Source organism: Lipotes vexillifer, unplaced genomic scaffold, assembly GCF_000442215.2.
Source record: "Lipotes vexillifer unplaced genomic scaffold, Lipotes_vexillifer_v1.1 scaffold196, whole genome shotgun sequence".
Classification (NCBI taxonomy): domain Eukaryota; kingdom Metazoa; phylum Chordata; class Mammalia; order Artiodactyla; family Lipotidae; genus Lipotes; species Lipotes vexillifer.
The window spans coordinates 2,905,304-2,916,025 of record NW_006775077.1 but is presented as its reverse complement, the minus strand read 5'-3'; positions in this window follow the sequence as shown (position 1 = coordinate 2,916,025).

The window sequence follows — 10,722 nt, the reverse complement described above, 5'->3', positions numbered from 1 at the left end:
CTCTTTCCCCAGCGTATATGTATATCAAATCACCACTATGTACACTTCAAATATCTCACAATTTTATATGTCAACTAGACCACTATAAAGCTGAAATTTAAAAAATATATATGCTTTAAAAATATGTCTAAATTAAGAAGGATGATGTTACACTAAGAAATGTGTTTAGGAGGGTGGTGAGCTGCACAGATGCTAGAGAAAAGAACACACTGGAAGGTGAGAAGCCGTCAGCTCGTGTGTTGCAAGCCTGAGAACCAGGGTTATTGGAAGACCTGCCTCCATGGAGCAAGCACAGCCCAGATCCCCCTTCTCAGAAATCTTCTCACCTTCCAAGTGTTAACTCAGCTTCTCGGGTCAGACGCAACACCCATACATATCTGGATGCACGCATGGGTGCTGTTCATGATTAAACTGACACCATGCGTAACAAATTAATCTCCTGCAAGTCAGGCTTTTAGCTTCAAATGTCCGAAACCAGATCAGCAAGTTTGGGCATAAAAGAAATTGAACAGCCCCTGGAATCTGGGCGTGAATAGCCAGCCAAATGTTAGGGAGGTCACCTCCCTGCCCACCGCCTCTGAGCTCAGGGGACGGGCTCCTTCTCAGCAGAAAGTCCTAGATGACAGCCACCCCCGACCACCACGTGTGGTCTTAGCGGGAGCCCAGCAATTCCGCCAGAGTCATGTGGTTAGAACTGGAATGGCAGGGGGAGGAGGAGCCATTCCCCCAATAAGTGGCAAGCTGTTGGATGGGGGTGAGGAGGAGGGAGGATGGTTCTCACCTGGCAATGCACAGACAGGTGTATCCAAATGACAAGTATGTAAGCTGATTTAGGGTGTTTATTTTATTTTATTTTTTTTTTGCGGTGCGCGGGCCTCTCACTGTTGCGGCCTCTCCCGTTGCGGAGCGCAGGCTCCGGACGCGCAGGCTCAGCGGCCATGGCTCACGGGCCCAGCCGCTCCGCGGCATGTGGGATCTTCCCGGACCGGGGCACGAACCCATGTCTCCTGCATTGGCAGGCGGACTCTCAACCACTGCGCCACCGGGGAAGCCCCTGGGGTGTTTATTTTTTTGAGACAACTTCCTGGGGTCAGATCATACATAACTCATTATTTTATCCCTTTTTTAATCAAGAGCACTCTATGTAGAGACCAGCTATTCAAAACCAACTTTCCTTCAACAGCCATTCAGGGTATGCCTAGCATACTTCAGGGCTCATGACCAGTGCTGAGAGTACAATGATCAGGCTCACTTAGTGGGAGCCTCTTACATGGTCATTGGGTGACTTAGCCTCACAGAACCTCAGTTTCTTCATCAGAATAACTAAGACCATTAACACCACCTTCCCTGTTGTAACAAGGAGACATACGGCGTAGTGCCCCCCACTCTAAAACATCCACGATCAGTTACGTTCTATTAACTGGTGATGTTAAATATGTGTTACTCTAATTTATTTTCATTTTGGAAATCCAATCATGGTAAATATTGTTTACCTTCCATTTCCCACAATATTAAATTTATAATGATGATAATTGTAATAAATTCAAATTACATTTTAAACATAATTGACAGTTTGGGACAGTTCCAGTTATCTAATTAAAGTAGTTAATAGTTCATCAAAGATATCATGTCTCAATTATTCTGAATAATTAGAGGCTGACAGTCATAATAGCTGGACAAGAAAAATTAAGTCTTTGTAAGTGAAGTTAAAGAAAGGAGAGTTTAAAATAATATTTAAAATATCGTCAAGGGCTTCCCTGGTGGCGCAGAGGTTGAGAGTCCGCCTGCCGATGCAGGGGACCGGGTTCGTGCCCCGGTCTGGGAAGATCCCACATGCCGCGAAGCGGCTGGGCCCCTGAGCCATGGCCGCTGAGCCTGCGCGTCCGGAGCCTGTGCTCTGCAACGGGAGAGGCCACAGCAGTGAGAGGCCCGCGTACCGCAAAAAAAAAAAAAAAAAAAAAAAAAAAAAAAAAATCGTCAAGTTTTTAATGTGAATAATGTCACTCAAGTGTAAGAAACACTACATGAGGTGCAATGAGGTAGCCTTTGACCTTACTGATATATTTTTTAGACAAAATTTAATGAGAAGTTTGGGTCATGGTCTTTAGGTTTTAAGAGCACTTTTGAACTTCCTGGCGATTAAAAGCTGCTATGCTTAAGTGTTCTGGGAGTGAGCAACTCACTTTTTCTCAGAGCCATGAGATTAGTAAAAATTTTGTCTTTCACTGACTATGACTGAGCACCCAGGAGTCCCTTCTAGAAAATTCTGCCACATAAAAGGGCAACTGGGACAAGGGATGGGAAGAGGTGGCAGAGGAGAGTAGCAGGTTCATGCAGACATTGACACCAGGGTATCATCAGCATGAGTCAAATTGTGAGACATTTAGTTTTTCTTTTCCAAAGAGCAAATGCTTTAAGATCTTGAGTATTGTCCACCAAAAAAATCAGTGTGGAAGAATGAGAAATGGCATCTATCAGAAAAACTATACCATGTGTGCGATACGGGAATATTATTTCTAAGCCCATGACATATAATCAAAAGAGAGCAGCATGTCATTCAAATGGTAGAAATTAAAAAGCCCAGGGACTTCCCTGGTGGTCCAGTGGTTAAGACTCCGCCTTCCAATGCAGGGGACTCAGATTCAGTCCCTGGTCGGGGAACTAAGATCCCACATGCCGCAGAGCAACTGAGCCCGTGCGAGTCCTAGAGTCCGCGCACCACAATGAAAGATCCCAGATGCCGCAGCTAAGACCCGACGCGGTCAAATAAATAAATTAATTAAAAAAAAAAAAGCCCAGAGAAGCAAGGCCCAACACTTTGGTTCAGTAAACAGTGTAAACAGTGAAATCGCTCCTATTCACGTCTGCTCAATTCCACTCAGTGCTAGAAGCAAAAGCAGCTTAAGAAAATGAATACCCATGTTTGATAACAAAAATGCTGAGTGTTTAACAATAGTTCTACTTAGTTTCTTGTAAACATTCATCAGTAAGGTGATATACTTGCATTATGCTGTAAGCACTCAGAATTAAAGATCTTCATAGGAGAGAAATAAAGTAAAATAATAGAATTATTACAAAATGTTTAATTTGAACTAGTGTCTACTGTGTAATTCTTGTTACCTTTGAAAATGTAATTATATATTAAAATAACCAGACATAGCTCTAACTGTGGGACATGATGTATAAAAGAAATCTTGTTTTTAGATGTGCATGTCCAATAATGGTCTTATTATTGCAACCTTGGCCAGTATTCTAGATTTAGAATATTTTCCACTCTCAAAATAAAGCATGTATTGGCATGTGAACTATATCTCAATAAAGCTGTCAAAAAACAAAACAGGGCATGTACAGTATTTAAAACACAAACGTACCAACAAAAATCGCAGATAAAGCATGTATACCTTCAAGGAGTATTTTTTAAACTATGGTTCATTATTTAGATTTCATCAATCTAAACATGTTAAAACTCTGGCACAGAACTTATGCCTAGATAAATATCACCTTACTACCAAAACCCAGGTAAGAGCTAACATTTATTGAACACCTACTAAATACCACGAGATGCTCCAAACCCTTTACATGAACTAACTCACTGGATTCTCACAATTACTTTAAGAAGTAGGCGCCATTACTGTCTCTGTTCTATGAAAGAGGAAACTCAGACACAGAGTTTGTACGAATTGCCCACGGTCACCCCGCTGGCGAGGGACAGAGCCAGCCTCCGAGCTCAGGCAGCATGGCTCCAAGTGCAGACGCTTAAATCGGGTCTAGGCTAGTAGAGTCCGGAGAACTGAGGTCAAGTGCCTGCTCTGTCATCCAGTCAGAGCCCACCTGGAGTCGAGGCCTCCTGGTGGCCCTCTGGCCATATCCCCGCACCACTGTGTGCCCTTTCAAAGCTCCACAAAAGATGCCATGGAAAGACATTGAACTGGAAGTCAGAATAAGGGCCCCTGGAATAAAGTAGCTGTAAAACACTGGGGTTGGCCCAGAGGACAGCTAGGACACCTCTTGGCACTACCGTCACTGACATCCTATAGCCCTAGGAACTCCATGGACCTCCTTCCAGAGTTGATTTGGGTCAGAGTCCCTTCTAGGAATGAATTTGGACCAGGGACTCCCAAGGCAACACGGAGCAAGGCAGGCAGGGCTGCTTGACTGTCAAGTGACCAGGTGCGGGGTTGGCTCCACCACGGGCTGGCTGAGGCCGAGGGCCGCCAGCTGTACTGTCCACGTCAAATGCTCCCCCAGGACCACGAGCCTGGAGGAAGGAAGCAGGGCCTGCTCCCTCCCTTTCCTGGACCCTAAAGAGGGAATTCTGGAAGTTGCTCTGTGCATTCTTCTCCATCCCATCGCTATTCCACCCTGAAGAATGGAGCGACCCACACGGTCCTGCTGCATGTCTCTGATGGGCTGAAAACTTTCTAGAGAGGTTACTCGGCTGTTCCGGAAAGATACACCGATGTTTAGCAGGTGGAGATGTCCCTAACTAGCCCTAAGCCTCCCTCCAAGTCATAATGTGAAAACGTGAATCAGTAAAGGTGCCCGCCTTCTCCCCACTTCTGCTCTAAACTCCTGCTGCTGCTAATTACGAATCAACCTAATTACTGCTTTCTCTTCTGCATTCAAATATTTTCACGCTAAGATTTATTAAGAGTTTACCTAATGTCAACCCTTCCCTCCAGGTGATCAAAACATGGTATTACTCCACCCTTAATGGAAACTTTCCTTTTTTTTTTTTTTTTTTTTTACTGAAGTATAATTGATTTACAATGTTGTATTAATTTCTGCGTGCAGAAATTGATTATAGTTCCCTGTGCTATACAGTAGGACCTTGTTGTTTGAAGCTTTCCTCTCTTGAAATGGGAACTAAGGCATCTAAACCAGTAGACCTCAAGGCTGTGGGAACAGAAAGCAAAAACTCTTCAGTGGGTCATTAGGTCCCACCCTGTTGTTCCCAGACTGTGGGACAAAGCACGTCATCAACCCATCACTGGCTTAAGACATACACCACGTCCTGTAGGATGGTACCCAACTTCCCAAGGGGCTGCCTCCCAGCCAGCACCGGCTGCTCCTCTGTTCTTTCAGGCCACGTGATGATGGCATATATGGTGAGAAGCGAGAGGCCTAAAGCTGCACTTCCTCACCTGAACGGACAACGCTCCCCCATGCAGGGTTCCATGACCATGGGCAAGGGGTGTCTGAAGTCCACAATTTTTTTTTTTTTTTTTTTTTTTTTTACTGAAGTATAATTGATTTACAATGTTGTATTAATTTCTGCGTGCAGAAATTGATTATAGTTCCCTGTGCTATACAGTAGGACCTTGTTGTTTGAAGCTTTCCTCTCTTGAAATGGGAACTAAGGCATCTAAACCAGTAGACCTCAAGGCTGTGGGAACAGAAAGCAAAAACTCTTCAGTGGGTCATTAGGTCCCACCCTGTTGTTCCCAGACTGTGGGACAAAGCACGTCATCAACCCATCACTGGCTTAAGACATACACCACGTCCTGTAGGATGGTACCCAACTTCCCAAGGGGCTGCCTCCCAGCCAGCACCGGCTGCTCCTCTGTTCTTTCAGGCCACGTGATGATGGCATATATGGTGAGAAGCGAGAGGCCTAAAGCTGCACTTCCTCACCTGAACGGACAACGCTCCCCCATGCAGGGTTCCATGACCATGGGCAAGGGGTGTCTGAAGTCCACAAAAGCATTTCAGTCGGGGAGGGCAAATCCATACCCAGAAAGGATGCTTTTCCATTCAGGACGAATCCATCATGATAAGATGAGCATAACATCGTCAACTCACCTCTAGGTTTCCAGCAGCATCTCCCACCCTGCCCCCCACGACCACCAGGCAACAGCATCCTTTCAGGGACTCAGTATTGGCAGACTGGGCCCTCAGCGGTGCTGGTACCCAGGCTGACTTGAGAAAGAGGATGTCTGTGCTGAGCCGTAGAAAACCTCCATCCCTGCTGCCATGGCCCACTGAGCCTCCAGGTAGCTGGAGGAAGATGCTGTTCTCCACAGAATGGACTATCTTGTCCACTGATTATTGAGTCTTCTCTGCAGCAGAGATCCTTCTCTGCAGCACCTACAGGGAACAAAGATGCTGGGACCCACTGTAGTTATAGGCCTGGAGGCAAAGACAGCTGGTGAGAACACACCTGAACACACAGTCCTTATGCAAGAAAGCCTTTCCTCAGACAGGGAGGAATCTAGCAAGACAGGCTGGAGGAACTGGGGGTAGGGGTTGTCAAGGTTCTTAGTTGAGGCCACTCAAATGTCTCCTTCCCTAATTCTTGGGTCCCACCTCTCCCCAACTAATGCCACAAAGTTAACATAAGGGATTTAGTATGGTTGTCATTTCTGCTGCCCACACAATTAGTTACTGGGCCTGATCAGCCATGCCTGCCTTGTGGCTACAAGAAATGAATGATTGTTTTAAGGCTGACCTCTGGATGCATTTGTGCCTAACCCAAGACTTCCAGCTCTTCCAATTCAGGACTGTCGTTCTGGAAACTGTCCAGCACCATCCTCGTGATCATTATTACTGCACATCAGTGGAATGCAGCCTCTAGTTAGTATCCCAATGCCTTGAACCCAACCAACATCCCAAGTCAAACAACAGGTGATGGTTTAGGCAGTCATGACACAAATCCATGTCCTCAGTGAGGATTCCCCTCCTCCATCTGCAGTAAGGGCACCACCGTGTGCTCAAGCAGGGAAGCAGCCCAGTCCCCTAATCCCATCCCGAAGATCTGGTTCTGGCACTAATTCTGGTAACAAGAACTCCATCGGCCAGGGGCCAACTTGAAAAACAAAGATCATTTAAAGATTAAAAACAGAGGGAATCTAATGAAAGGAATTGGTTATACAGGTGATGGAAAGGCAGAGAAGCCAAATCAAGGACCCAAAGAGATCAGTCACACAAGGAGACACCCCCATGATGGGCTGGAGGGACAAAGGGAAGAGGTGGGGCTCCTAGAGCCCAGGGAGGTGGGAACCATGGCAGGCCCATCTGACAGAAGTTAGTACCAAAGAGAAAGTGCAGCCACTGCCTGAGACACCCCAGGAAACACAGGGAGGGAAACCCCTGCGGCTTGTCCCTTCCCCCTGCTTGGCCAATCTCCGACCCTGGTCCCCACTGGCTGAATCAGCTCTTCTCAGAGTCTAGGAAATGAAGCCTGCCGGGGTCACCCACCCCCAAGTGACACAGAGCCAAACAGGGGACAGGTGAGGAATAGATCTGATAGCAAAAACTGCCAAGAACCAGCGCCCTGCAAGGCAGGCTTGGGATGAGTAGAACCCAAGTACGTAAAGCAGGCTGTGCTCAAAAGAAGCGCTCTGGTGTGCAATGGCCCCAAAGGCTTGGAGTGATGCTTCTGAATGAACTCTTGTGATTTGTAAATAGAACTACTGTATGTGAATAAATGTCAAGAGGAAAGAAAACATCATGCAGAAAAAAATCGAACAAGCAAATATATATGTCAGATAAGGAGTTCATCATTCCCACTGTGATGTTCTGGGCTCAGCAGATCCCTTCAATACACAACGGAGGTGAGCATGGACTTGCTCTGGGTAAAGCTGGAACGGGGCTGGCCGCCTAGCCCACTCACCAAGTTTATGGTATATTTGGAACTATGCACAGGCAAACACAGGCCACAGATTTCAAACACCTCTTTTGCAACCCTGTACATATCATTTCAAGACATATCAAGTATGTCAGATATGTCAAAACATGTCAGACCGCCAATGCTACCGGAGGCTAGAATAGTGGGGGTCAAACTTATAAAGCTGCAAGAGGTCTTAGGGTGACCTCGTCTAATGAGGAGGAGGTCAAGCAACACACTATTCTCAGGAGAATGAAATCTCAGAAGTTACATTCAAAGGCAGATACAGTGTTGCGATGCCTGATTTTTAAAGTTACCGTTTCTTTCCTTTTTCAAAGGAGACCTGTTAACCATGTTTTCCTTAAACTGACTCTTGTGCAACAAGATGTGTTCATCACCATCCACTGCTCTACAACTGAAGAAATCTGTGCCCAAAGAGGAGCGTGGCTTGCTGCCTAAGGTTACAGAGTCAAAGGCAAAGCCCAAATTTAAAACCTACCCCTCCCAACTCCTAATCCTAATCCTGCTTTCTGTTTCAACCAGTGGTGGTTGCCAAGAACAAGAGAAGTGCTATCACTTATGGCCCGGGAGATTAAAATGAGGCAACAGCCATCTCGCCTGCCCCAGTGGCCCCTGAGGCCAGTCAGCCCTGCAAACAATTGCACCACTCCAATCTGTGTCGCAAGAGGGCTTGAAATATCAATCACGATTGTAACAGAGAGTACTTCAAATGAAAAATTTGAGAGAAGGCCAGACTTGGGATAACCCTGGCTGTCATTTGGGAAGAAAGTGCAGGGTACAGTATTTCGAATTCTGTGTGTCACGTACATTTAGTTATCTTGTCTGCTTCTCATTCTGGGCTCTCGTGGAATATGGGGCAAAACGTCTGTGACAGCAGACCACTGCCCTTCCTTCCTGCACCTGCACTAGGTGCTCACACTTCTGTGTCTCTAGAAACAAGTGGTTCCAACGCATAGTAGCACTTGAAAAATACTTGCTCAATAAATGAACGCACAGATGAGTAGAAGGTGATGGCCAGCCATCACACTTTCTGGAGACTGACAATTCCTATAGCTCTAAAGAGGATGTGTCACATGTACCTATTTTGCTGGTACCTTCAATCAACCAGGCAATATATGGGAAGCAGTAACAAGTTAACAGTCCGTGATATTGATTTCTAATAGGCCTAGAGCTGACAAGTATAATTCCTAAAATATTTGTTGGAAGAATATTTACAGGTAGTTTGTTCTTGTCATATAATACTATTATATAGCATTATACCTTAGCACTATATAAAGGGCTAATATGAACATTCTTGCTTTTAATTCAGAAATTTTTCTTAAGTATGTTAATATGCCCTTTGATATCTTGGTTTTTTTAAATTAAGACTTCATTGAGTGATTTATTTAGAAAATTATTTCTAAAAAGAAAAATGAAAAGATAAACTCAGTGAACATTAGCACAGACACAGACTGGATGCAACCTGAGTTCGTGAGCTTGGGCTGTTGCTGGAGAAGCCCGTGGTCTCAAACTGGGCATCCCCGGAGGTCGACCCTGGGACAAGCCCACAAGTGCAAGGAGTGAACGTGAGAGGTGAGCCAGGGAAGGGAGGACAGGTAACGAAGGTTGTGACAGTGAGGCAGGGACATAGGCACAGGTAACAGGGACTCAGCGAGGGCATCGAGCATGCCTCAGCACCATCCTGCCCAAAGGCTCCCTGGCACTTTGAGCCTGCCCACCAGCCAGCCAGCCATGGTCCCAGGAAGAGCCAGAGAACACCCTCAGGCAGAGAGACGCAGGAAGCCGACAGCCCCAAGAACAGGCCTTAGATGACTCCTCAGGTAGGCTGAAAAGACACAGGTCAGATGCCCTGCCCTCTGCCCTCACTAGGCTTGAGAACCCCAGGGCATCTACATAGACTTAGGCATCATCAAGGTCTCTTCACAGGTGAATATCCACTGCAGCGCCCAGTCATTCTCTAGAACTTACAGGGCCCGCCCAAGCTTCCTGGACGGTTCTGACCACCCCAAGTGAGGAGTGCTATAGCGTGGTCCAGTGATGACAATATTGTTGAAATACTACACTTTCATTAAAGAAAACCATGCACTCCAATTATATACACTTCTGTATCAGAAATGCCATTTCAGAAACAAATATTTGAGAACCCAGGACACCAAAGGAAGAGATTCACTCATAAAAAACAAAACCAGGGAAGCTAGTCATTAACTACTCTCCAATGTCAAATGTGCTAGAAAAAATTTGTCTTTTAGCTCACCAACTGGCAGCCCATCGAACTAAGTAAGAATGAACAGTTTGTACCTTCTGGCACTTTTCAGGGAAAACTAGAGGAGAAGAGAAGGCCTGGCCTGGGCTCGACTGGAAAGGACAGAGGTGCAAGGAGGGGTCAAGGGCGAGGAGCGTGGAAGGCGGACCAAGCAGGGCAGGGGTGTCCCGGCTCCTGACAGGCAGCGCCTGGAAACACATGTGCAGTGGACACGGAGAACCCAGTCCCGCCCCAGGGCCCTGCCAGGGCTCACAGGACACCCTGCAGCCATTGTGAGAAACACTCCAATCCCTTCCTACCACCAGGGCACCACCTGTATTTTGATTTTGCCAGTGGACCCACAGAGCCTTGTACCATTTTCTTCCTTCAGCACAGCGCAGCACCCAGGATCTGGTACTGCATCCATTCGCCACGCCTCCCTAGTCACCTTTACTCTGGAACATTCCATCAGCTTTTAAAATAATCTTTTATGACACTGCATTTCTGAAGAACAATTTCCTCCCCGCTTGTTAATGGAATTGCCCTCATTTAGGGTTTGATGCATTCCTGGCCAGTAAACCACATAAGCGATGCTGTGTCCACTGCAGACATGCGGGGTCCATTGACCCCTCTCTAGCAGCACCCATCACAGGCAGCACCCAGTTTCCCTACTACATGGTTCTACTGCTTCCCCTGCAGTGAGTAAGCAGGCTATGGGGAGACACACGGAGGCCGGTCCTCATAAAATATTCCCCTTAGACTCAGCATGCATCAGTAATTCTTGCCTGAATCCGTCTTTACTGTGATGGCTGCACAAGATTTCCCATCGCTGGCACTCCTCACACATCACCAG